Raw genomic sequence first — 24,955 nt, 5'->3', positions numbered from 1 at the left:
TGAACGTTTGCGCTTCGTGGCTGCCCCGCCGGGTGACAGCATGTGATGTGTGCGTGTCATTTTAATAATTCCATCATGTGGGAGATGAGAGGGAAATATATGGGGGAAAAAATGTTGGACTGAATAATGTCCCGTCCTAGCCATGTTCATATTTCTACTTATAGAATTATCACAGAGCCATCAAGGTTCCTTTCCCTGGCCACTTCACAGTGATGAGTGTACTTTAGCTTCCCTGCATAAGGGACAATACGGCCCTATCAAGAGGCCTGGACATTCAAGATCTCTGGATCTTTATGGCACAGGTGGTAGTCCTATAGTGAACTAGGCTTACCTGCAGGGATCCTGGTTAAAACCCAGCTCCGAATCTTCCCTCCCCATGCAGCTATTTTTATCTTAATATCAATTAATTTCTGGGTAACAATTAAGTACCTTACTGTGATAGTTTTCAATTAAAATTGTAAAAAAAGAAACAAAAATAGCTGTTTAGCGAAAAAGCTATTTCTCATGCAAGAATTTAGCTAGAACTGTCTGCGTCAGGGTTTCCCAAACTCGGTCCTTTGATCTCTATTAATCCACAGAGGCCCTTACAAGCCTATGGACTGGGTAATGGGTCTAGACAGGTAGGTTGCTGGTTCAAATCCCTGAGTCAACTAGGTGAAAAAGCTGTCGTTGTGCCCTTGAGCAAGGCCCTTAACCCTAATTGTTCCTGTAATTTGCTCTGGATAAGAGTGTCTGCTAAATGACAAAAAATGTTATGAACGAGGCATGGTAGAAGTGTTGTAAAACTCAAGACGAGGGTGTTTATTTAAATAACAGGAAGTTGACTGGACAGGTAACAAATTTAGTAGTAGTAGTAGTAGTAGTAGTAGTAGTAGTAGTAGTAGTAGTAGTAGTAGTAGCAGTAGCAGCAGTAGCTTGATCTGTGTAGGAAAGCTCCTTTTTTTCTATCCATCTCTTATTCTTTAGATTTGTCACAGTTATGGAGCAAGAGAAAGACTCTGTCTGGCCATAGCAAGAGTGACAGAGGATGAATAGCTTTCCCTCGAGATACCATTTCTAACCAATCAGAAATGAATGGTCATAAATAAAGGCATACAATATATAAAGGCACATATCAATATATTCCTAAATGCATACACACTGCAATTATTAGTGTACAACCCTGCATTAAGAAGCATTATAAACTGGGTGGTTCGAGCCCTGAATGCTGATTACAAACCACGTGCCTTATTGCTATTATAAACTGATAACCAACATAATTAGAGAAGTAAAAAGACATGTTTTGTCATACCCGTGGTATACGGTCTGATATACCATGGGTATGACAAAAAATGTATTTTTACTTCTCTAATTATGTTGGTTATCAGTTTATAATAGCAATAAGGCACCGGGGGTTTGTGGAATATGGTCAATACCACGGCTAAGGGCTGTATCGAGGCACTCCGCAATGCGTCGGGAATAAGAACATCCCTTAGCCCGTGGTATATTGGCCATATACCACACCCCCTCGTGCTTTATTGCTTAAATATACCAGGTACCCATTTCTCTCCACCTTGGAATTTAGCAACATTGCATCACCCAAACACACAGGATAATTTGCGCTCCCGAACGCTCGCTGCTCAGGTTGACACACCCGAGCTTGGAAGAAAATGTCTTAATGTATAAAGGGCGATCTAATTATCAAAACATTTGTATTGGTACAATTTAATGACGACCGGGATGATCAGAAAGAGTAGCCTAAATATACACGGCGCAACAAACAAATGGTTTATGAACTAAAACCAATATCTAAATTAAACCAGGGCCAGCGCCAGAACGAATCCGTTAGACGGGCCTTTGGTTTCCACAGGCGGGCACGTTTTTTCACGGGAATCTCCTGCGTGCACGCGGGTGTTATAGTAAAGGGAATAGGGAAGCTTACAATTTTGCCTATAATTTCTACTGATCTGCGTGGCAGTTATGATTATTTTTATATTGCCAATTTCGTTGAACAATTTCATTTCAATAATAATAAAACATTTAAAAAGATGTTAAACGTAAAAATATCTAAAAGTTCAAATTCAGCTAAGGCGAGGGAACCAGCCACTGCCATATGGACACAGTGATACACTGTGGTCCATGGGCGGCTAAAGAAAAGAGCGCTTGAACCCTAGTCGCACGGGACTAGTATTACTAGAGAACTCCAGTCTCTCTAAACCATACCAAACCCTCTTTGGTATAGTGTCTTCATAATATTTGAATCGAGGAAGTGTGATCATAATCATTGGGATATTTTATCGATCCGCAGTAGAAGATGTCCTAAATGCCCCCCTAGCCTTGAGATGTGAGCTAAAGAGCGCACTTGCTCTTGAGTTTTACTTGTCATTTTAAACGTTTAGCTCAGTATGCTCAGTATGCTGCTCTGCGGTCTATGAATGTAAGGACCGCCGCCGGACAGCAGAAGCAGGTACAGGGAGTCAGACATTTATTCGGGAAAAGACATAGAACAAGACAGGAACAGCGTCAGCACACGGGTAACACGGACACATGACAAACAATGCAGCAGCGGGGAACAGAGCTGGGGAACTGACAAATATAGGTGAGGTAATAAACAGGTGATTGAGTGAGTCCAATATCGCTGAAACGTGTGACGAGGGGAGGCAGGTGTGCGTAAATGATGGCGGCAGAAGTGCGTAATGCAGGGCAGCCTAGGGAAGAGCGGGAGCAGGCGTGACAATTAACAGCAAAGGTTGCATAAAATAGGCTATTCCAGGCCCTCCGAGTTTCAAATGTCAGTGAGCTCTGGACAGACAACTGTTTTTTATTATGTTTCCAATGGATATATGGGATCATCAGATTATAATACAGTTGAAGTGGGAAGTTTACATACACCTTAGCCAAATACATTTAAACTCAGGTTTTCACAATTCCTGACATTTAATCCTAGTAAAAATGCCCTGTCTTAGATCAGTTAGGATCACCACTTTATTTTAAGAAAGTGAAATGTCCGAATAATAGTAGAGAGAATGATTTATTTCAGTTTATATTTCTTTCATCACATTCCCAGTGGGTCAGAAGTTTACATACACTCAATTAGTATTTGGTAGCATTGCCTTTAAATTGTTTAACTTGGGTCAAACGTTTCAGGTAGCCTTCCACAAGTTTCCCACAATAAGTTGGGTGAATTTTGGCCCATTCCTTCTGACAGAGCTGGTGTAACTGAGTCAGGTTTGTAGGCCTTCTTGCTCGTACACGCTTTTTCAGTTCTGCCCACAGATTTTCTATAGGATTGAGGTCTATAGGTATCTGCTGGCGCAAGTGGGGACACTTCAGGCTGAGGACAACATTTCACACATCCCCATGTGCTACATTCACTTCTCAAATTTACTCAACATCGCCCCCAGTTTTGAACTGAGCACAACTTTAGTTTTGAGTCACTAGGCACCACCCTGAAGGACATTGTGCTGCTTGCTTAGCGAGTACCATTTCCTCCAAATTTGACCCATACCTAGCGCAAACTTTGGACCTCTGCCTTGTTATCACATATGACTGATCTGCTGAAGCATCTTAGCAGTCAGTGCCATGTGCAAAGCTAGCTATTTGCTGGCACAAATGGGGACACTTTAGGCTGAGGAGTAAGTATCACACTTCCCCATGTGCTACACAAGATTCAAAAAATGTTTTATGTTGAAACATTTCTAGTCTGTCTATCTATGGGTAAGAGGGTTGATGTGTTATGCTCGACCCACTCAGTTTTACACCACAAAACACCAGAAAATTGCCAAAAAGAGTACAACCAGTTCACCTGCTTTTACACTTTGATTTGACTATTAGTTGGGGGGGAAAGGAACAGTTTCACCATATGAAAATGAGAGTTTAGTTCACGTAACAGTGTTGACCATAAAATTAGGGACAGGTTGTTATTTTTCCTTTAAATGAATCACTAATCACATGAAGTAAATCATAATCTTCAAATATGACTTTGTCAAAGCAACAACATAACTAGAGCTTTACAATGATGGTGAAAACATGGAGACATTTTGGGGTTAATTGGGTTAAATTCTTCAGAGAAGTCACAGAGGGTGCACAGAGGGGAATTTCAAAATGCAGAATTTTTACACTTTAAAAATTCTTTATTCACATAACAAATCAGATTCATTAAAAATATTGATGAAAGATGGGTAGGCTGTTTGACAAGGTTTGAGTCCTAAGCAACCTGCAAACACATTGTTTGAAGTACAATAGACCAAGATAGCTATTCTAGTAGGTCAAAGCTGTGTGCTAGAAAACCTTGGTAGAGCATGGGCTGAGTCGGCACTGTGTTGCTCATGCATTTTCCAATGTCTAGTTCTCACTAAAAAAGTAGTTTTTTTGTTTTTAATATGTTAATAGACCAATAACAAAGAGAGTTTGCCCTCCTCTCTGCCTATAACAGCTAGTTTTCAGGTTACACATCCCTCCCATTAGGCCCCTCTCTTAGACCACTCCATGACAGTCCTAGCAAAATTCTTGCTTGAGAAATTACATTTTGCCAAGTAGCTATTTTTGTTAATTTTTGACCATTATAATTCAAAACAATCCCAGTAAGGTACTTAATTGTTACCCAGAAATTATTTGATATTGAGATAGAAATGGCTGCATTGGACCATCAATTCTGTTTAAAATGAAAATGGTGAAAAAAACAACGCAAAAACGGTTTGATCGAGATTGAAAACATTTCAGCCATGTGCTATTAAAGCCTATGTGGGCCTACATGTATGAGGGGGTGCTTGTAGTTCCGACTGACATCCAGCAGATGGAGGGATCGCATCACATAGAGAAAATACCACCTATTACTTACAACAGGTGAGTGAGAGGTAGACTAGGCATTATTATGGTACCCATATGTTTTGCATCTACTCTTCACCTCTGACTATGGCAGTAACATGGGCTAGGCTATTGCATAGGTTAGCCTACCTCATAATCTTCCAAAATGTAGCCTATAATTAGCTTCTTATTGAATATCTACCAATACACGTTGGTCAACAAGTACCCATAACATATAACATAGGCGTATATGTAGCCTATATATTGTAAATTAGTATATGGTGCATGCGTTGAGTTCGTTGTAGACTACTTCCGTGAATCGTTCTGTGTAAATATTAGACTGAAATCTTGCCTTCAAAAAATCTTACTTGATTCAAAGTGGTTTAGTCCAGATTACGAATGGCTCCTGTCTTGGAAGATACCACTGTCCGTGTGAAAGGGGTATGAACATTTCATTCAGGGGATCAGGGGATGAGAAGCGTCACCCAGTTTCCCTCGTAGTTTATCTCGCTGGCCAGATTTCTCTTGCCCGGTACTTGGTTTACTGACCAGACGACCACCGTACTGATCAGTGACCTCCGCGCGTACGGCTACTCGCAGAGATATGGACCTAATAATTTAATGCTATCGCAACAAGTCGCTATTGTATTTTTTTTTTACCAGCATTATCAGTTTAATTCACAGGTAAGTTGACTTGATCTATTATTAGTGTTTATGTTGAACACGTCGACTCGCGTTACAAATGCGGGTCTTCTCTGACTCCCAATACACAAGGTCCTTGTTAATCTCCTAGACTGTTCTCAAGGCCAGAGTCTTGTATCTCCATCATTGTTCTATGGACAGAGCTGTTGCTGCCAGAAACAGAATCCATACAGTAACAGGGAGACGAGGTCTGTTTTCACCATGCTAGGAAGGGAACCATCCAGTTACATGAGAATATTAGGTGCCAAAGAAAGTAGGATGCTTTGAATCCTCGAGAGATTTAACAAGTAATGTTTCTGTGCTTAGATCAGTACATCATCTGTGTTTGTTCTAGTGTTTGTTGTTGGTATTTATCGGTCATTCCAAAATGGTCAGTCTGGAGTGGACACACTTTTCTGATGGGTTATGGCTACCCTCTCGGATCCCGGTAAAGACTGGGTTGTGTTTGATGGTTTTGCCTATTTGTTTGTTTTTTAAACCTCACTTTACTATGGGCTGTGTCGCAGACAGGCTACACTCTGAGAAGGAAAGGTGTCTGGAAGAACCTTTTGGGTCGCCACACCAGCGGAACCTTTCTAGTTCAGAAAGGTTCCTTGATGAACCCCTCGGAAAAGGGTCTTCGGGGACCCGTGTGTAAAGGTTAAAACCGGAACCTTTTTGTGATGGGAAGGGTTAAATTTTCAACCTTTTTAATAATATATTGTAGAGCCTTTCAGATTGGACTCGTGGCTTATTGGAGGCATGGCTTTCAGATTGTCCTTTTTGGACACCGTTAGGGTAAATGTCATTACGGTTCGTGTTAAGTTTGTACACAGCAAATTAAAAATGTCCTTGAATATTGATAGCATTTTACATATTATTATTACTCCCCAACTTTTTATCTTGTCTCATCACTGAAACTCCCCAACGGGCTTGGGAGAGGCGAAGGTTGAGTCATGTGTCCTAAACATGACCCGCCTAACCGCGCTCCTTAATTCACACCCGCCAGCTTAACCCGGAAGCCAGCCGCACCAATGTGTCGGAGGAAACACTGTCTAACTGCCGACCGGGGTCAGCACGCAGGCACCCGGCCCACTAGAGTGCGATGAGCTAAGTAAAGCCCCACTGGCAAAACCCTCAGCAACCCGGACTACGCTGGGCCAATTGTGTGCCGTCCTATGAGACTCCCAGCCACAGCCAGTTGTGACACAGCCAGGGAATTAACCCGGGTCTGTAGTAACGCCTCTAGCACTTCGATGCAGTGCCTTTAGAGTGTTGCGCCACTCGGCAGGGCCCTCATTTTAGCCTCCAACACATTTTAGCCTCCGACACATAGCCTCCAAACACTCTACTCAGCAAACTGGATGTAGTCTATCACAGTGCCATCCGTTTTGTCACCAAAGCCCCATATACTACCCACCACTGTGACCTGTATGCGCTCATAGGCTGGTCCTCGCTACATATTTGTCGCCAAACCCACTGGCTCCAGGTATTCTATAAGTCTTTGCTAGGTAAAGCTCCGCCTTATCTTCGCTCACTGGTTACCATTGCAACACCCACCCGTAGCACGTGCTCCAGCAGGTATATTTCACTGGTCATCCCCAAAGCCAACACCTCCTTTGGCCGCCTTTCCTTCCAGTTCTCTGCTGCCAATGACTGGAACGAATTGAAAAAATCACTGAAGTCGGAGACTCATATCTCCCTCACTAACTTTAGGCGTCATCTGTCAGAGCAGCTTACCGATCGCTGCAGCTGTACACAGCCCATCTGTAAATAGCCAATCCAACCAACTACCTACCTCATCCCCATAATTGTTTTGTTTTTCTATTGTGCTATTGACTGTATGATTGTTTATCCCATGTGTAACGCTGTTGTTTTTGTCGCACTGCTTTGCTTTATCTTGGCCAGGTCGCAGTTGTAAATGAGAACTTGTTCTCAACTGGCTTACCTGGTTAAATAAAGGTGAACTAAAAAAGAAATCAAATACATTTTACATATTCTAATATAATATGAATAATATTAACATGTCTGATGACATATAGTCATAAAGTGGGGGTAACACTTTACGTGGATAGTCCATCTGTAGATGCTCCACAGACTATCAGTAACATTTCAACTATCTACTAACCCTAGCTCTAACCCTAAATTTAACCCTTACCCTAACCTTTACCCTAACCCTTATTCTAAACTTAACCCTAACCATAGCAAACAGTTGCTTATAAACAGATAGTTTGTTGATAATATGACCATCGGTAGAGCATCTACAGATAGACAGTCCAGACTATCCAAATAAAGTGTGTCCTAAAGGGGTGACTATTCATACATTGGGATTTGAATAGGCTCCTGAGGTACTCATACACCTCTGTTAGCCTCACTGAAGCTACACAACAGTCAGTGTTCAATCTTAACATGTGATAACAATACAACAGAACACATGAAAAGGAAGGACATTTACTCTCACGGGTGGTGAAAACAAAACCGATCTTAAAACTACGCCCCTACTAAGCCACGCCTCCACTCCAGGGTTCCTCCAGGGTTCCTCCAGGAACCGGTTGCTACATTGAACTATTAAAGGTTCCTTCATGAACCCCTCAACTAACTGAAGGTGTCAATATGAACCATTGACTAGCAATGGTTCCTTGATGAACTCCAGGGTTCCTCGAGTCACCATTAATTTTGAGAGCGCAGGATGAGACAGAGCTTTTGTGAGATAGTGGTAGAATTGTAATAGTCTAGCAGTCATTATGTATTTTGCAGTATGATTGTCACTGAGGCGCAACGAGTCCTATTTACACTAGAGTGAGATTACAAACCCTCATCGGGGGATGGGAGAGCTAGAGAGAGAGAGAGAGAGTAGGAAAATGGAGGGAGGGGGCAAGATGGTACGAAAGGGAAGAGAGAGGACGGGGAGAGAAGCGGCAGTGAAAAGAGAGCAAGAAGACAGAAAGGAGAGAAAGAGGGGGAAGAAAGACCAGGGAAAGTTTGAGTCTGAGAGAGGGAGATAGCAAGGAAGCAATGTACCATTCTAGGACTAATGAGCTGTAGCAAAGATTCCATGACCTGGTAATTACATAGTAAGTATCATTACGGTTTGATTTCTTTCAAGATACAAACAGGTAGCTCAGAGAGAGCCCGGGAACAGAATCTCGTGTTCCAGCCCTCTATCCCAAATTCCTTGTCTTGTATTCCCTATTCCATATCCATACCCACCCCGGGCAGCTTGTGTCCCTGGATAGGCACATTGATCCATGTAGCTATTGAGGAGATGGTGAAAGACAGTGTTTATTTACAGTCATTGATCAGTAAAGTTGTAGCATCTGCTAAACTGGACTCCCATTCCCATCGCACTGAGGGGTTGGCTTCAGAGCATTCAGCTCCGTTTCAAAGAACTGCCTGCTGCCACATTCACCATTCACACTGCTGACACCTCTCTCGCTCAGCAACAAAAAAAACACACGCGCACGTGCACACACAAACACACAAAGAAACACATACACACAAAGAAACACACACACACACACACACCAATGCACACACACAAAGAAACACACAGAGGGAGCAGCTCTGAATGCATCTGGCTGTGCCGGTAATGTGGTCCTGTAGTGAGAGGTTAGGACTGTGTGTGAGTGTCAGCGAGCGTGCAGGGGTTAGAGGTTAGAGGTTAGAGGAGAATGGGTTGGTGGTATGTGGGCCAGTCCTGAGAGAACAACCACTGGCTATCTCTCTGACCCTTGACCTTCTACCCATGACCCCTGGAAGAGGCCTTTTGTATCCACTGAGCCGACAGGACAGCAGAGCGCACGTGCATGTGTGCGTACGTGCATGCATACTCGTGTGTGTGTGTGTGTGTGTGTGTGTGTGTGTGTGTGTGTGTGTGTGTGTGTGTGTGTGTGTGTGTGTGTGTGTGTGTGTGTGTGTGTGTGTGTGTGTGTGTGGAGGGGTTTTGGGGTCCCATCAAAGCCCTGCCCAAACATTGTTATCTGGACTCACCCTTTGACCTCTTGTCTTGAGATGAACCTTGTGGGAGGTCTTTGTGTGTGTGTGTGTATGTGATGTAGGCCCTGCTCTCCCCCTGTAGATGGATAATGTTTGTGTTTGCTCTTCTGAACTTCTCCCTCCCACACCACCAGTCAGATAGCACTGGTTTACTGGGTGTCTAAATAAACACACACACACACACACACACACACACACACACACACACACACACACACACACACACACACACACACACACACACACACACACACACACACACACACACACACACACACACACACACACATGTTCTTCTATTCTTGTGGGGACCTAAAATCTATTTGCCTTCTATCCTAACCTCTAACCTTAAACTTAACCACTAGCCCCTTACCCTAACCCTAATTCTAACCCTAAACCTAACTCCTAACCTTAAACCTAACCACTAGCCCCTTACCCTAACCCTAATTCTAACCCTAAACCTAACCACTAACCCCTTACCCTAACCCTAATTCTAACCCTAAACCTAACTCCTAACCTTAAACCTAACCCTAGCCCCTTACCCTAACCCTAATTCTAACCCTAAACCTAACTCCTAACCCTAAACCTAACCACTAGCCCCTTACCCTAACCCTAATTCTAACCCTAAACCTAACTCCTAACCTTAAACCTAACCACTAGCCCCTTACCCTAACCCTAATTCTAACCCTAAACCTAACTCCTAACCCTAAACCTAACCACTAGCCCCTTACCTTAACCCTAATTCTTACCCTAAACCTAACTCCTAACCCTAAACCTAACCACTAGCCCCTTACCTTAACCCTAATTCTAACCCTAAACCTAACTCCTAACCCTAAACCTAACCACTAGCCCCTTACCTTAACCCTAATTCTTACCCTAAACCTAACTCCTAACCCTAAACCTAACCACTAGCCCCTTACCTTAACCCTAATTCTTACCCTAACTATAATTCTAGGGAGGGAGAATTCTCCTTGTTTTACTATTCTTGTGGGGACTTTTGGGGATTTTAGGTCCCCACAAGGATAAAAGAACCCCCCCCCCCTCTCCCCACACACACACACCTCAGGGCTAAAAGCCTCTAATGCTCTTTTCCTCCTCCCCTCTGCTCTTTAGAGGGTCAATGAAAGTGCCTGGTCTCTGTGGTTGTTATGTGAGAACACTCACAGGACAGAGATCCCACCCTGGCCCGGTCTACTCTCATCTATATGCTGCATTCTTAGCCTTTATTTAAACCAGGATGTCCCATTGAGGGCATTGGATAACTCTTTTCCAAGGGACATCTGGGTCCATATCCACTAAGCATCTTAGAGTAGGATGGCTGATCTAGGATCTGTCCATATAATCTTATTCGGTCATAGACTGTTCTCTCTGCTATCGCACGGCAAGCATACCGGAGCGCCAAGTCTAGGTCCAAAAGGCTCCTTAACAGCTTCTACCCCGAAACTATAAGACTGCTGAACAATTAATCAAATGGCCATCGGACTGTTTACATTGACCCCCCCCCTCCCCCCTTTTGTTTTTACACTGCTGCTACTCGCTGCTAATCATCTAGTATCTTATTATCTAAATAGTCACTTTGCCCTTACCTACATGTACAAATGGCCTCGACTAACCTGTACTCCCTGTATATAGCCTTGTTATTGTTATTTTATCGTGTTACTTTTCATTACATTTTATTATTTTTGTAAAAAAAAATTTACATTAAATTTTATCCCCTTTTCTCCCCAATTTTCGTGGTATCCAATCGCTAGTAATTACTATCTTGTCTCATCGCTACAACTCCCGTACGGGCTCGGGAGAGACGAAGGTCGAAAGTCATGCGTCCTCTGAAGCACAACCCAACCAAGCCGCACTGCTTCTTTAACACAGCGCGCCTCCAACCCGGAAGCCAGCCGCACCAATGTGTCGGAGGAAACACCGTGTACCTGGCCCCCTTGGTTAGCGCGCACTGCGCCACAGCCCGCCACAGGAGTCGCTGGAGCGCGATGAGACAAGGAAATCCCTACCGGCCAAACCCTCCCTAACCCGGACGACGCTAGCCCAATTGTGCGTCGCCCCACGGACCTCCCGGTCGCGGCCGGCTGCGACAGAGCCTGGGGGCGAACCCAGAGACTCTGGTGGCGCAGTTAGCACTGCGATGCAGTGCCCTAGACCACTGCCCCACCCGGGAATCATTGCATTTTTTACTGTAGTTTATTGAGTCCTTTTAAAAAAAAAACTCTATTTCTTGAACTGCCTTGTTGGTTAAGGGCTTGTAAGTAAGCATTTCACAGTAAGGTCTACACCTGTTGTATTTGGTGCCTGTAACAAATAACAATTGATTTGATTCGATTCATAATGATCTAAAAGGCTAAACTGATTCTAGATCAGCACTATTCTAAGACACTATCTGCATACGGGCCCTGACCAAGAAAGCAGCTCTAGTATAAAACAGAACCTGTCATAGCAAAGGCAGTACAGTATGAAGATATGCAGAATCTGCTTCTCCAATAGAAATCCCCGATCACACTTGTAGGCGGTGTCATGGCGATATTAGCTGGCAGAAACACTTCATCGGCTCTAACGGTCGTGTCGCGACGAACTGCGCATGTGCAGGCCGTCAAACAAAAGGCACTTTTTATGATATAAAACTGTTTTTGACAGAAATGAAAACGTGTCAGTTTGTCACTTTTACGTAGTTGTAGTAATGACCAGTTCAGCTACTTAACACATTGGCTTTGAATCAAGGTTTTGCCTTTTAGAATTTGAGAAAATTAACAACTAAGGACACATTTGTCACTTCTCCCAATTGACTTGCCGAACCCCAAACCCTGGTCTGGTCTGTCGAGTCTGCTTTACGACGCCTTCCTGGAAGTATCGCGATGTTGCGCCTCGTTTTTTGGAAATCTCTGTGGGCACACTGCATGCCGTCTAGCCAAAACACTGTGATCAGAGGCCGCGGTCAAGAAACAAGCATAAGCCACATGGTTCCTCTTCATGTCTCTTTTTCTAGCAGCCTCTTAGTTGGCATTTTAGAATGCTCATGGGGGGATATTTAAATGGGTTTACCATAATAACACTTTTCAACACTAATTCCTTACAGTTTATGTGGCACAGAGGACCAACAACAGAACATGCATTTGACTTTCTTATGAATGTAATGGTAGCGAAGCATTAAGAGTGCTACCCATGTTTTAACTAACTGTGATTTTCACATCTACCATGGAGAGGGTTTTATGAAGGTCCGTCAGTATTCAAGTCGCTACTATTGATTGGCTGCACCTCTACTCTGGGGTGTGAGGTGAGGACAGTGGAAAAGCATCTTTCTAAGCGCTGTTTGACGTGGGGGGGTGTAGAGGCTCCTAAATACAAGACTGAAGTGTGTGTGACAGAGAGTGTGGGGGGGGGGGGGTCATGAACAGACACAATAGTGCTGCTGCTCTCCCCTGGGAAAAGAAAGGAGGGGAAGAGAGGGAGGCGATGGGGAGGAGGGGAGGATGAAAGAAAGTGCCACCTCCCTGTCAGGGGGTGAGGAAGGGGGGAGTGTGGGGCTTCTTAAGACCCCAAAGTGCCATCAGTGCACCTCTACTTTTATCTCCTTCCCTCCCTCTCCTCTGCTCTCCTCTCTTCCTCTCCTTTTAAAAGCCCTCCAATCTGTGATTTTAGAGGTGTGATGATGACTTGTCTCTGGTCATTACGATGTTTTGTCTTCTGTCTCTTCCTTTCCTCATAAACTGCATCAGTGTATTAACTGGCCCAGAAACTAGCATTTTGTGTGTGTGTGTGTGTGTGTGTGTGTGTGTGTGTGTGTGTGTGTGTGTGTGTGTGTGTGTGTGTGTGTGTGTGTGTGTGTGTGTGTGTGTGTGTGTGTGTGTGTGTGTGTGTGTGTGTGTGTGTGTGTGTGTGTGTGTGTGTGTGTGCGTGCGTGTGTGTCTGTGTCTATCACTGTGTGTGCATGCGTCTGTGTCTGTGTGTATCACTGTGTGTGCATGCGTGTGTGTCTGTGTCTGTGTGTATCACTGTGTGTGCATGCGTGTGTGTTTGTGTCTGTGCCTGTGTGTATCACTGCGTGTGTGTTTGTGTGTGTATAGACCAGGGATCATCAACAAGTGGCGATGGCCTCCCAAGTGGTGCAGCGGTTTAAGACACTGCATCGCAGCGCTTGAGGCATCAATACCCACTCGGGTTTGATCCCGGGCTGTATCACAACCGGCCATGATTGGGAGTCCCATAGGGCGGCGCACAATTGGCCCAGCGTCGTCCAGATTAGGGGAGGGTTTGGCTGGGGTAGGACGTCATTGTAAATAAGAATTTGTTCTTTACTGACTTGCATAGTTAAATACAAGGTTAAATATAAAATTAAAACAAACTAGATTCAAATTATTCACAAAAATTATTTGTAGACTGCAAATTGACAGAAAGATGCCCAAACATGAAATAATGTGACTAAACTAAAGAAAAGGAAAAAGAAACTACACTATGAAACAAAGATTAAGTATATAAAGAATGATAGTAAAATGCTTTGGGGTACCTTAAATGAAATGTTGGGAAAAAAGCCAACTCGGCTCCTTCATTCATTGAATCAGATGGCTCATTCATCACAAAGCCCACTGATATTGATAACTACTTTAATGACTTTTTCATTGGCAAGATAAGCAAACTTAGGGATGACATGCCAGCAACAAATGCTGACACTACACATCCATGTCTATCGGACCAAATTATGAAAGACAAGAATTGTACTTTTGAATTCCGTAAAGTCAGTGTGGAAGAGGTGAAAAAAATTATTGTTGTCTATCAACAATGACAAGCCACCAGGGTCTGACAATCTGGATGGAAAATGACTGAGTATAATAGCAGACGATATTGCCACTCCTATTTGCCACATCTTCAATTTAAACCTACTAGGGAGTGTGTGCCCTCAGGCCTGGAGGGAAGCTAAAGTCATTCCGCTGCCCAAGAATAGTAAAGCCCCCTTTACTGGCTCAAATAGCCGACCACTCAGCCTGTTACCAACCCTTAGTAAACTTCCGGAACAAAATTATGTTTGACCAGATACAATGCTATTTCACAGTAAACAATTTCAGCACACTTATATGGAAGGACACTCAACAAGCACAGCACTTACACAGATGACTAATGATTGGCTGAGATGAATTGATGATCAAATTATTGTGGGGGCTGTCTTGTTAGACTTCAGTGCAGCTTTTGACATTATCGATCATAGTCTGCTGCTGGAAAAACGTATGTGTTATGGCCTTACACCCCCTGTTATAATGTGGATAAAGAGTTACTTGTCTAACAGAAAACAGAGGGTGTTCTTTAATGGAAGCCTCTCAAATATAATCCAGTTAGAATCAGGAATTCCTCAGGGTAGCTGGTTAGGCCCCTTGCTTTGAGTAAAGCCAGAGTGTCTATGTATGCAGATGACTCACCACTATACACGTCAGCTACTACAGCGACTGAAATGACTGCAACACTCAACAAAGAGCTGCAGTTAGTTTCAGAGTGGGTGGCAAGGAATAAGTTACCCCTAAATATTTCTAAAACTAAAAGCATTGTATTTGGAACAAAACACTCACGAAACCCTAAACCTCAACAAAATATTGTAATAAATCATGTGGAAATTGAGCACGTTGAGATGACTAAACTGCTTGGTGTAACCCTAGATTGTAAACTGTCAAGGTCAAAACATATTGATGCAGTAGTAGCTAAGATGGGGAGAAGTCTGTCTATAATAAAGCAATGCTCTGCCTTCTTAACAACACTATCAACAAGGCAGGTCCTACAGGCCCTAGTCGCACCTTGACCACTCTTAACCCCGGTGTCCTGGCTAAATTCCCAATCTGGCCCTCAAACCATCACGCTCACCTAATAATCCCCAGTTTACGATTGGCTCATTCATCCCCCACCTCTCCCCTGTAACTATTCCCCAGGTCGTTGCTGTAAATGAGAACGTGTTCTCAGTCAACTTACCTGGTAAAATAACGGATAAATTAAAAATTAAAAAATAAAGTTCAGTCGTGTAGTCAGGTGCCACAAAAAAGGGACTTAGGAAAATTGCAATTGGCTCAGAACAGGGCAGTACAGCTGGCCCTTGGATGTACACAGAGAGCTAATATTAATAATATGCATGTCAATCTCTCCTGGATGAAAGTGGAGTAGAGATGGACTTCATCACTACTTGTATTTATGAGAGGTATTGACATATTGAATGCACCGAAATAGCAGCTTAGACACCCATGCATACCCCACAAGACATGCCACAAGAGGTCTCTTCACAGTCCCCAAGTCCAGAACAGACTATGGGAGGCACACAGTACTACATAGAGCCATGACTACATGGAACTCTATTCCACATCAAGTAACTGACGCAGTACAATTAGATTTAAAAAACAGATTAAAAAAACCTTATGGAACAGCAGGGACTGTGAAGCAACACAAACATTGGCACTGACACATGCATGCATACTGACACACACACACACACACACACACACACACACACACACACACACACACACACACACACACACACACACACACACACACACACACACACACACACACACACACACACACACACACAATAACATACACACTATACATACACATGGATTTTGTACTGTAGATACAGTATGTGGTAGTGGTGGAGTTGGGGCCTAAGGGCACACCGTGTGTTGTGAAATCTGTGAATGTATTGTAATGTTTTTAAAATGGTATAAACTGCCTTCATTTTGCTGGACCCCAGGAAGAGAATGGGGATCCATAATAAATACAAATACAAACAGATATAATATCAGGAAGAGAATGGGATCCATAATAAATACAAATACAAACAGATATAATATCAGGAAGAGAATGGGGATCCATAATAAATACAAATACAAACAGATATAATATCAGGAAGAGAAGGGGATCCCTAATAAATACAAATACAAACAGATATAATATCAGGAAGAGAATGGGGATCCATAATAAATACAAATACAAACAGATATAATATCAGGAAGAGAATGGGGATCCATAATAAATACAAATACAAACAGATATAATATCAGGAAGAGAATGGGGATCCATAATAAATACAAATACAAACAGATATAATATCAGGAAGAGAATGGGGATCCATAATAAATACAAATACAAACAGATATAAAATCAGGAAGAGAAGGGGATCCATAATAAATACAAATACAAACAGATATAATATCAGGAAGAGAATGGGGATCCATAATAAATACAAATACAAACAGATATAATATCAGGAAGAGAATGGGGATCCATAATAAATACAAATACAAACAGATATAATATCAGGAAGAGAAGGGGATCCCTAATAAATACAAATACAAACAGATATAATATCAGGAAGAGAATGGGGATCCATAATAAATACAAATACAAACAGATATAATACCAGGAAGAGAAGGGGATCCATAATAAATACAAATACAAACAGATATAATATTTGAATAAAAACATAATAATTCAAAACGATCACGTGTCTCTCTATTATGTGTGGTAATGCTTGGCCACAGATTTCCAAAATTAAAATCACTTTCCTGGTGTTTGAAAATTCCCCAAAATATCTATCTATATTTTTTTAATTGCTCAGAAAACATGGCCGCCAGTTGGGGGAACCCTGTTGTAGTCTTTCATCTTGTGCTTTCCCCACACCTTGCTCCATGACAAAACGAGGCAACAGTGTGCTTTAGGACCATGCGGACGCCTCCGATCGGTCCGGTAGGCTGTTTGTAGTGTTTATATATTTATTAAAAATATATATAATAATAATATTGCCCCCCCCACTAAAACCAAAGTTGCACCCTTGCATGGAACATTCCATTGATATCAATACAAGTGGTCCTTGTATTGATATCATAGCTTGCAAGTCCCAGGCACAACAATAGTTGAGAAACACTGATTTAGGCAGCAGTCTCGAAGATGATCTGAAGTAAGGATTGACCCCTGACTGTCGTTGCTGTAAGAGTGAAAGGTAGGCTAGCGTTAGCCTTAGCAGTAGTGGTAGCATTACCAGTTAGCATTGGTGGCTAGGGTGGGATTCCTCTAGCAGTTGGTGGTCTGTTAATGAAACGGCTCGCCTTTCAGATAAAGGGCTAAAGAACTGTGCTGAGATGATGAGTGTGTCTGGTTTTTTTTTTTTTTGCGTGTGTGTGTGTGTGTGTGTGTGTGTGTGTGTGTAGGCCGCATATGGACTGATCAGGGGGTTTAGAGTAGTGGGATTAGGTGGGATTGACCTAGTGTTGTGATGTGTGTTTCTCTCTCAGACAGCCTGACTATTTAGAGAGCAGATTCGCACTCAGTCACACTCACACGACTGGGCGGCTTGCCAAGGCTTCAATTCACACAGCCCTCTATAGACCAAGGCCTCAATGCGTCTTAATGGGAATACCTCTATTATACACACTCCTCTGTCTATATTGTTTCCTCGTGTTAGCGGGGTGACTACAAGGATAGTTCACCCAAATGATTTTACTTACGATGAAAACTTGCGTCGGCTTCAAGACCCTGGTGCCTGACTACGGAGCAGCAAGAGGAACTGCCCCTCTACCTTCAGGCTATGCTCAAACCCTACACCCAACCCGAGCACTACGTTTGCCACCTCTGGTCTCTTGGCCCTCAGCTCCGGCTCAGCCCAGACAAAATCCTTCTCTGTTCTGGCACTCCAATTATGGAACAAGCCTCCCCAAAACGCCAGGACAGCGGAGTCCCTGCCCATCTTTCTAAAACATCTGAAACCCCACCTCTTCAAAATTGTGGGGAAAATCTGCCTTTGTCTCTTCCTACTAGCACTGACTTCTTTATTGAGGAAACTTGTACTTACTACTGTGATGTGTGGTTGTCCCACCTAGCTATCTTAAGATTAATGCACTAACTGTAAGTCGCTAGGGATAAGAGCGTCTGATAAATGACTTAAATGTAAACGTATTAGCCTTCAGAGATGGTACCCTGCGGCCTACGTTTTGTCTTGTGCCTTCATCAGGAGTATGTCAGATAGTGAAGGTGTGTGTGTTACTCTGTAATAGTGAGCGTATGTTGTATAGGATTAGTATGTATGGCCAATGTTAGTGTGTGTATGGTGTAGTGTGTAATGAATTGTAGTGTACTGTAATAGTGACTGTGAGTGCTGGCCTTGCTGTGTTTACACACGCTGCTGAGCTGAGCCACCTTTGTGTGTGTGTGGTGGGTGCGAGCTGAGCTGAGCAGGCTGTTTAGGTCAGGGCGACCTAACTTTGTGACTGTATAGCTGATTGTTTTATGGAGGGGGAGATTGGATGGCCATCGCGCCGGAGTCTGCCGTCACTGCTGTATGTGTAGGTGTGTGTGTGTGTGTGTGTGTGTGTGTGTGTGTGCCAGAGTCAGTGTAAAGAACAGGCTAGTTAGCGAATATCTGCTGTTCACAACAAGATACACTACTTCATTTTCTCTTTCTGTATCGCACTATTTTTCTTGCTTCCCCCCCCCCGTTTTCTCTCTCCCCATGTCTCTATCTTCCCTGCAACGTTCCCTGTCTGGAACTGCGAGGAGTAACAGCGTAACCTACATTGCTACCATGACAACGACCAAAGCCGGCGGGAGTACCGCTGAGGACAGTTGTGTCTCTCCATCACAGGTGAAGGATCTTTTAAACAGACACAAAAAAGTTGTTCTACAAGTAACAAGAAAATAGTTTTATGTGTGTTGTCCAAATACTGGTGGAGTCAACTAATAAAACAATACACGACCTGACCAGAGAGGTCCAGGACCTGAAGAACAGTTCAAACAGGAGAACGGCAAGATGACTGTGATCTGTAAATCATTGAGAGGACATCAGTTCTGTATGTGAATCCATGATAACAATGACGGAGAAATCTGATTATCTTGAGGGACAATTAAGGTGGAACAACACTGCAGAATCTCCACCTGAGACCTAGACGGAGTCTGAGGACAAAGTGAGGGAAATGATCTTGGAGAAACTGAAGATGGACCACAGGAAGATTGAGGTGTAGCACACCCACAGAACTGGAAAACCCACCACCGGGCCCAGGTGATAGGCTCAGGCCGATAGTGGTCAAGTTCCTGAGGTTCAAGGACAAGCTAGCTGTTCTGGAAAGAGTCGAGAACTAGAGAGGAACGTAAATCTTCCTCAACGAGGAATATCCTGAAGCTGTGTGCTAGAAGAGGAAAGAACTGATCCCAGCCATGAAAGCTGCCAGAGCGCGTGGGGACATTGCTTACATCTGCTATGACAGGCTCATTGTCCATCCTCCCTCCCAGAAGTCTGGAAGGGATGAGAGAACCAAGCCTATTGGTTCATAGCTTCAACCCCGCAGCACACACACAAACACTTACGCACACCATCTGATTCAATGAACGATGGACTGCTGAATGTATATTATGTTTCTTGCTTTGTTTGCTTTTTCCACATTATGTCGATGTCTGATAAGCTACCCAGGAAAGGGCTGAAAATAGCCCATATTAATATATGTATAATTAATATATGTAGCCTTAGCAAGTTATTGATTTCATGAGACTTATTTATAACATCAGATAACATTAACATATTAGCCATTTCTGAAACGCACTTAGAAAATCCATTTGATGATAGAACAGTAGCAAGACAAGGATATAACATCTATAGAAGGGACAGGAATGCTTATGGGGGAGGTGTTGCTGTATATATTCAGAGCCGTATACCTGTAATGTCAAGTGTTGTTGTGGTTGCAGGTTCACTTGGCACACCTAAAGCCTTTTATTTTGGGGTGTTGCTATAGGCCACCAAGTGCTAACAGTCAGTATCTAAATAATATGTGTAAAATGCTTGATAGTGTATGTGATGTAAACAGAGAGGTTTACTTTCTTGGGGACCTGAATATTGACTGGTTTTCATCAAGCTGTCCGCTCAAGAGGAAACTTCTTACTGGAACCAGCGCCTGTAATCTGGTTCAGGTTATTAATCAACCTACCAGGGTGTTTACAAACACTACAGGAACAAGATCACTCACATGTATTGATCAAATTTGTACTAATACTGTAGAACCTTGTTCTAAAGCTGTACCCATTGGATGCAGTGATCCCAGTATAGTGGGTATATCCAGGAAAGCCAAAGTTCCAAAATTCGGGCCTAAAATAGTGTATAAGAGATCATAAAGATTTTGCTGTGACTTTTATGTGGATGATGTTAAAAATAGGTGTTTGTCAGATGTGATTAATAAGGCGCATCCAGACACTGCATTTGATGAATTTATGAAATTGCTTCTTCTAATTATTGATAAACATGTACCTGTTAACAGTTCTAACAGTCAGTTTCTTAAGGCTTAAGGCTCCATGGATTGATAAAGAATTTTAAAATGTTATGGTTGAACGAGATGGGGCAAAAAGAGTGGCTAATAGGTCTGGCTGCGTATCTGACTGGCTGACTTACTGCAAATTGAGAAATGATGTGACTAAACGCAATAAAAAAGATGAAGAAACTGTATTATGAAGCCAAGATCAATGATATATAAAATATACAAACTTAGGCAGGAAATGCCAAAAAACGAACAGGCAGCATAGATTTGGCAAAAGAAAAGCATTGTGAGTTTGAATTTTGTAAAGTTAGTGTAAGAGAGGTGGAAAAATTGTTCTCGATCAATAATGATTGTCACGGATTCCCCCAGTACTGCTGCTCATTCCGTGCACCAGTTCCGGAGGTCTACGTCACCAGCCTCTAGGCGTCACTGAACTGTCTCAGTACACACACCAATTCCCCTGATTAGTAATTGTATATATGTGCCCTCTGTTCACCATTGTCTTGTCGGTTATTGTTCCCATGTCCGTTGGTCTGTGAGTACCTGTGCTTTGTGGTTTCGTCTTTCGTGCTGCGTGTATTGTGCACTTGTTATTACGGGTCTCGTCCTGTGTATTGTTGTACATTTGTTATTACGGGTCTCGCCCCATGTAGTGTATTGCGGGTCTCGTCCTATGTATTCATTAGAGGTTTAACCTCGCTCTTTTGTTTGGGTTACGTCCCTTTGTTTTTGTATAGGTGTTTGTTTTGGGCTTCGTCCCCGTGCCTTTTCATGGCAGGTTGTATATTTTGGGTGGAGTATTAAACCTGCCTATTATGAATTCCTGCCCCTGTCTCCAATCATTTATACAACGTGACAATGACAAACCTCCTGGCATTGATAACTTAGATGGAAAGCTACTGAGGAGTGGCTATAGAGTCAGCTACCATCCTATCTGTCATATCTTTAATCTGAGCCTAGAGGAAAGTCTTTGTCCTCAGGCCTGGAGGGAAGCCAAAGTCATTCCGCTACCCAAGAGTGGTAAAGCGGTCTTTACTGGTTCTAACAGCAGACCTGTTAACTTGCTGCCAGCTCTTAGCAAACTGTTAGAAAAAATAGTGTTCGACCAAATACAATGCTATTTCTCTGTAAACAAATTAACAGATTTTCAGCATGCTTGTAGAGAAGGTCACTCAACATGTACTGCACTGACATAGATGACTGATGATTGGTTGAAAGAAATTGATAATAAAAACATTGTGGGAGCTGTATTGTTATATTTCAGTGCAGCCTTTGATATTATTGACCGTAACCTGTTGTTGAGAAAACGTATGTGTTATGGCTTTTCAACCTCTGCCATATTGTGGATTCAGAGCTATCTATCTAATAGAACAAATAGAAGAGGGTTTTCATTAATGGAAGCTTCTCTAATATCAAACATGTAAAGTGTGGTGTACCGCAGGGCAGCTCTCTAGGCCCTCTACTCTTTTCTATTTTTACCAATGATCTGCCACTAGCATTTAACAAACATGTGTGTCCATGAATGTTGATTCAACAATGTACTCATTAACAACCACATCTAATGAAGTACCTTAAACCTTTAACAAAGAGTTGCAGTCTGTTTTGGAATGGGTGGCCAGTAATAAACTGGTCCTGCACATCTCTAAAACAAAGAGCGTGGTACAAATCATTCCCTAAGTTCTAGACATCAGCTGACTCTGGTAATGAATGGTGTGGCTGTTGAACAAGTTGAGGAGACTAAATTACTTGATGTTACCTTAGATTGTAAACTGTCATAGTCAAAACATCTAGATTCAACGGTTGTAAAGATTGGGAGAGGTCTGTCCGTAATAAAGAGATGCTCTGCTTTTTTGACACCACACTCCAGAAAGCAAGTCCTGCAGACTGTAGTTTGATCCTATCTTGATTATTGTCAAGTCATATTGTCAAGTGCTGCAAAGAAAGACCAAGTAAATGTTGTATATATTTTTATTTAATCTTTATTTAACTAGGCAAGTCAGTTAAGAACAAATTCTAATTTAGAATGACGGCCTACCCCGGCCAAACCCACCCCAAACCCGGACGACGCTGAGCCAATTGTGTGCCGCCCTATGGGACTCCCAATCACGGCCGGTTGTGATACAGTCTGGAATCTAACCAGGGTCTGTAGTGATGCCTCTAGCACTGAGATGCAGTGCCTTAGACCGCTGCAGCTGGACCAGAACAGAACAGCACGTCTTGCTCTTCATTGTAATCAGAGGGCTAATATTAATACTATGCATGCCAGTCTCTCTTAGCTAAATTCCTAATCGTTTGCACTGTCAACTTACTGTACACACAGCACTGACACACACACTTACCCCACCGGACATGCCACCAGGGGTCTTTTCACAGTCCCCTAATCACACAGCACTGACACACACACTTACCCCACCAGACATGCCACCAGGGGTCTTTTCACAGTCCCCTAATCACACAGCACTGACACACACACTTACCCCACCAGACATGCCACCAGGGGTCTTTTCACAGTCCCCAGGTCCAGAACAAGTTCAAGAAAACACACAGTATTGTACAGAGTATAGTATTATACAGAGCCATGATTCAACAGCAAACTTGGTTTCAAAAAACAAATAAAGCAACACCTCACGGCACAACAACTCTCCCTCATGTGACCTATTTGTTCTGTTTATGTACTGACATGTATGTGGAACTGATAGACACACACACACACACACACACACACACACACACACACTACCTATTAATGTTTTTAAATGTATGTAAACTGTAAAGTATTTTGTCTGTAATGTCTTTTTCGTTATGTGTCGGACCCCAATAAAACTAGCTGTCGCTGCTGGCATTGGCTAATGGGGATCCTAATCAATCTAAAATCGAATAAAATCTCTCTCTTTCTCCCTCCTCCCCCCTCTCTTGTTTGTGTTACCTAATCATATTCACTGATAGGGGAACTGTGGAGGAATCTCAATAAGTTTTGCTCCCCTCTGTCCTCGGTTTCTCTTCGGTAATCGAGAAGCGGAGGGGAGAGGAAACGTGAAAACAAAAAGCACTTGTATGAAATGAGACTCTCCTACACTCGCGTCATCAAGTGTGAATCCCAAAATGGATGTGTCAAGTGATCAAAACAAATGTAGCTAGTTGTGCAATTCATTATCTTATAGCTAAATGGATAAGTAGCGTTGTTTTTAAATGTGTGCATGCTTTTCTCCTTTGAGAAAAGAACAGCTGATTCAAAGGGGGGGGTGGGAGATTTGAAAACACTTCCGCGTGAGGTAACCAAGGAGGGGAGCAGACTCCTTCGTTTGACTAACGAATTGACACTCTCCTCAATCACTCTGACACTTATTGGTTTCCGGGTCACGGAGGAGTCGAGGAGAGGATAGACTTTTGCCCAATTGAGAATCTCCCAAACGGTCTTCCTGTGTTTTACTAAAGAAACCAATCAGCTGTCACTTTCTGAGGTCAACTGCCCCAGGCAGGGGGCCCTCCCACCCAGCCAGGGAGCCCTCCCAGCCCTCCACCCAGCCAGGGAGCCCTCCCAGCCCTCCCACCCAGCCAGGGAGCCCTCCCAGCCCTCCACCCAGCCAGGGAGCCCTCCCAGCCCTCCCACCCAGCCAGGGAGCCCTCCCAGCCCTCCCACCCAGCCAGGGAGCCCTCCCAGCCCTCCACCCAGCCAGGGAGCCCTCCCAGCACTCCCACCCAGCCAGGGAGCCCTCCCAGCCCTCCACCCAGCCAGGGAGCCCTCCCAGCCCTCCACCCAGCTAGGGAGCCCTCCCAGCCCTCCACCCAGCCAGGGAGCCCTCCCAGCCCTCCACCCAGCCAGGGAGCCCTCCCACCCAGCCAGGGAGCCCTCCCAGCCCTCCACCCAGCCAGGGAGCCCTCCCAGCCCTCCACCCAGCCAGGGAGCCCTCCCAGCCCTCCACCCCTACGGGGGTCAGCTCCTGCTCAGCCCAGACAAAACCCTTCTCTATCCTGGCACCCCAATTGTGGAACAAGCTTCCCCATAACGCCAGGAAAGCAGAGCCCATCTTCCCAAAAACATCTGAAACCCTACCTCTTCAAAGAGTAACTTAAATAAGACCTTATGACATTTTTTTGGGGGGGGGGTCTGCTTTTGTCTCTTCCTACTAGCACTGACTTTTCTTACTTCTTTATTGAGGAAAAAAAGTACTTACTATGACTGTGTAGTTGTCCCACCTAGCTATCTTAAGATGAATGCA

At 43.5% G+C, this 24,955-nt stretch overlaps 1 protein-coding gene across 2 annotated transcripts in view; it reads left to right on the top strand.

Moving 5' to 3' along the window:
* The first annotated feature begins 5,226 nt into the window (after positions 1–5,226).
* The window catches only part of greb1 (growth regulating estrogen receptor binding 1), a 58,230-nt gene continuing 38,501 nt past the window's right edge, over positions 5,227–24,955 (top strand). For both annotated transcript variants that reach the window (XM_055864405.1, XM_055864404.1), the window contains exon 1: positions 5,227–5,469. The gene's annotated coding sequence lies outside the window, so the exon portion shown is untranslated. The remainder of the gene's footprint in view (positions 5,470–24,955) is intronic.

Source organism: Salvelinus fontinalis, chromosome 16, assembly GCF_029448725.1.
Source record: "Salvelinus fontinalis isolate EN_2023a chromosome 16, ASM2944872v1, whole genome shotgun sequence".
NCBI lineage: Eukaryota > Metazoa > Chordata > Actinopteri > Salmoniformes > Salmonidae > Salvelinus > Salvelinus fontinalis.
This window is presented reverse-complemented; position numbering and strand designations above follow the sequence as displayed.